Here is a 4,113-nt window from a genome sequence, read left to right on the forward strand (position 1 = left end):
AAGGATCTTGTGGGGTTGGGGCTAGCAGGAGGAGAGGCCAGCCCTGGAGCAGGACACTCAGCAAAAGAGAAACAGAAAAGCACAAGCTCCTCTCCCACTCCAGCCACAGCCTTCCCAATGTAAGCTTTGGTCACTGCCTAAACCGTGTCCCAGTGTCCCTCCCCAGCCCCCTCGAGGGAGGAATGCCCTCCCCTCTGCAGGGAGGGAATGGCAGCGGCAGGGCTACCTGCCCCCGCCAAGGTTTTGGGGCTTGAGCTGAGACACTGGACAACACTCCCTCTCTCCCAGCAGATCCTGTCCTCCACGATCAGGGGCCTGTTAATGTGTCCGCCTAGGAAGTACAGTGTTTTCCTAAATACAGCATACCGCCTTTCCAAGAAAAACACACTTCTGGAAATCCCACTCTTCATTGCACACAAGACATAAGGTGAGAATGGTTTCTACCAAAAGCAAAAGTGAAATCTTCATGTTTTCTACAGGGCGCAGAGCAATGAGCACGCTCAGGTTCCTTGCTGCTGCTAGTTAAGTGAAGTGCTGCAAGACATGATCTTTTTCTCCTTATTCAGACTTGCAAGAACAAGGTGTATATTATAATTTGGCACATGCTGTATGGGGGGGAGCTATGCTAGGTGCCTTCTATCCGCACCATTACTGCCCCATTTCAATATCACTCCTTCTGTACGTGAACCGTTGAGACTGAAAAGACCAGTGCAAACACAAACCAAGGGTATTTTTTGGAAAGCCTAACCTGCCACATTGGGACAGCAGCAAAAGGCACCCCGCACCTATGTCAGGCAGCCTCAAGGCGTTCTCCTACAATTCAAGGAACACGGCAAGGTTTTCCTGAGGACTTACCGTGACAGCTTGCTCGTTGGCCCTGGCAAACAGGGCAGCTCTGGATGCAGCGGGAAGTCGGGCAATGGGCGGCGTCAGGCATCCCGCTATGCCTATGCCAGCTGCACGGGGAGTCTGCAGTGCTGCGGCATCCTCCCCGCTTTGCAGTTCTCCACCAGGATCCCACTGCCAACACCAGGCCTCGCTGCAATCGTCCCCTGCTTGACCTATTGTCAGAAAGGGGTAGGACAAATTGATGGAAGAGACTTGTACTGCAGGGGAGAGGGTTTGCGATGGGCTCCAGCCAGACGCAGGTACGTCCCACCCCACTGGGTCACGCCACACCGCAGCGTTATAGTTTCCACTGGGGGAAGCTTCACTTGCCTGGAGGTGGTGATTGCCGTGACTGCGCTGGCACAACTTCTTTGGCGTTCCTCCTCCTTTACCGCCCAACCCTTTCTACCGGGGTGTTGTCATTACCCTGGTGACATGTCGGCATGACGATCTTGCCATTTCTCCTGTCCTTGGTGTCTGGCGAGAATTGAGACCGCAGCCATTCTGTCTCTGCCTTTTATCCCAAATCCAAACTCAACAGGTCCCATCTGTCAGTTTGAAGAGCATCTAGACAAGTTTACAGCATCCCAGCGCAAGCCCCCGGGGTGCCTCCATCTCCAGGCCCACTTTTCAGCCATTGAAGCCAAGCCCTTGGCCAAGGGGCGAGTCTCCGCTGTTCACCGCGGCTCTGGACCCTTGAATGTAGCCGGGCCACCTGGGTGGCAGTGCCACGGTGACTCGGGCGTGGGCCTGTGACAAGGTGACATGAGAGTGAGGGGCAATCTCAACACTAGGACTCACGGGGCCCCTCTGTTGGAGTGCATGGGCCCAGGACAACAGGACAAGAGAAATGGCTGCAGAAACCCGCAGGAAAGAGAAACCACTCAGCGGGCCCTGCCCTTGCAGCACGCAGGACTCCTGGCAGGTGCCCCCACGCATTGCGTCGCAGAGGGGCTGGTGGGCCTGCGCCCCGGCTGACGCGCGGCCCCTTGTCTCCCCGCAGGGCCGGGAGCAGTGCCGGGGGCAAGCGCGGGCAGCAGCGCGAGGGGCCAGACCTGGCCGCACCCCCCGCTGCCGTGAGTCTTTCCCGTGCGCGGGGAGTGGGACGGGGGGTGTGGGGCGGGGGTCTCCCCCAGGTGCCCCGCGCCCCTCCCAGCCCCACGCAGCACACGGCACCCCGCGGACAGTCTCTGTCTCCTGCCACCTCCAGGGGCCCTCCAAGGAGAAGGGTCGTGGGCTCATCCCCCGATCACAGGGACAGTCCTTCCCCTATCCCAGTGTCTGGGGGGACCTGGGACCCGGAGCTGGGAGGTGGGGACTCGCCTGGGACAGGGGGAGCAACCAACCCCTGGGATCCCCAGGGCCCAGCTCTAGGAGCCCTGCCCGGCCCCGGGGCTCGGGGGGCCGCCAGCCCTGCACCCTGGGGAGCTGGGACCTCGCTGCCCAAGGGAGCCCATCGCCACAGACGCTCGTTCTTTCCCCAGGAGCTGAAAGGCCTCCGCAGGTACCGGCACCAGCAGGTGAGCGGGTCCCAGCGGGGCGGGGGGCTGTGAGGAGACCCCGTGGGCTGGGTGCTGGCTGCATGGCGGGGTGGACCAGAGGGACAAGCCTGGGGCTGGGGGTGGAGGGCGAAGGCAGGGCCAGATGGGGCAAGAGGTGGCTCCGTCGCAGACAGACGGGCAGTGGCGTGAGGTGTCTCTAACCCGCACGGTCTCCTTTGCTGCAGCTGGAGCTGAAGGTGCTGCGGGCCCACCTGGCGGCCCAGGAGTAGGACGCGGCGGTCCTCCTGTCCCGGTAGGTGTGGGGCTGGGGGGACCGGGCTGTTCCCGGGGTGCAGCGCAGGGCTCGGGGCTGAAGCCAGGGCCCGTCCCTGCTGCTGTGCGAGTCTCTCCTCGGGGAAATCTGTTTTGGGGGACGGCGCCGGCAGTCTCCCTGAGCCCGAACATGTGTTTTGTCTCCGCAGTGCTCGGCAAAGGGAAGAGGAGCTCCTGGTGAGTTTGGGGGGCGAGGCCGGCAGGGCCGTGGGGCAGGGGAGGGAGCAGGCTGAGGCCGAGCTTGGCCAGCTGGGTAAATCCCAGAGGACGTGAAAGGGGGAACAGAGTCCTGGCACCTTGCATGTGGGGACAGGTGGGGCCTGGCGGGCACCTCGGGCGGTGCCGCTGCTGGATGCCGAGGCCCGATGCTCTCGGTGCAGCCGTGGGCACGGTCTGACGGGCTGGGGCGATTGTGGTGCAGACTCAGATGGAGGACCTTAGGAGGGAGAACCGTGCCCTGGTGCTGGCCCTCCAGGCACAGAGGGAGCAGGGCCACGCCATGGAGGACCGTCCCACGGAGGTGAGCCGCTCTGCATGCCCCTGCCCAGGGAGAGGGGAGTGTGTGTGTGTGCCTGTGTGCGCCCAGGGCAAGGCTGTGCCCCGCTGTGCCAGGCCTGCACTCGAGGCTCTGTGGGTGGAGGGCTTGTGTGTGCGGTGCTGGGCCCCACGTGAGCCTTGTGGGTGTGACACTGTGGGACCGGTGGGGTGACAGGTGTGTGCTGCACCAACCTGCCCTGCTTCGTGGATGGCTGTCCCCTGCCCCAGCCACTCCCCATACTCTGCCAGGTGCCAGGTTTGGGCCCGGGGCTTGCATTTTGTCCTCATTGCTGTTTGCTTTGTCCTTTGCAACAGCCTCCCGTGCAGGGGACAGCGGAGGCGTGCTGCCCAGCCTGCGGGGCGTAAGTGGGGCACAGGGAGGGGAGAGCGAGGTGCGGGGCCCTCCTGGGGAGCTCGTGGGCTGTGGGGCAGGCTCTGGGGTGCTGCCAGTGGTGCTTCTCGCAGCCTGGGGACTTGGTCCTTCCCGGGTGCTGGAGGGGATGAATTCAGTCCAGGACCCGTTTCTGACCCGTTCCTTTCTGTGCCGTCAGGAGCGTTACTGCCCGCCAGGACAAGGGGGCAGGGTCCCAGGCGCACACTGGGACCCAGACCATCCTGCCCCTGAGACCAGAGGCCAGCACCCAGGCAGAGGTCCCCCGCCTGGTGCACGCCAGCACACAAACCGGGGCCGTCTGCCTGGGTGATGTGGGCACACAGACGGAGGCTCTCCGCTGCCGCAATCCGGGGGGACACAGGGAGAGGTATGGTGGTTTCGTGCTGTCAGGGTGTGGGGGCACTGGGGGTGTCTTGCGCAGCGTTCCCGCTGCAGGGCAGGCTGGCGGGGCTGGGAGCAGGGGTGTTTGCAGTCGGGGAG

The sequence above is a fragment of the Alligator mississippiensis genome, chromosome 14 (assembly GCF_030867095.1).
Source record: "Alligator mississippiensis isolate rAllMis1 chromosome 14, rAllMis1, whole genome shotgun sequence".
Classification (NCBI taxonomy): Eukaryota; Metazoa; Chordata; order Crocodylia; family Alligatoridae; genus Alligator; species Alligator mississippiensis.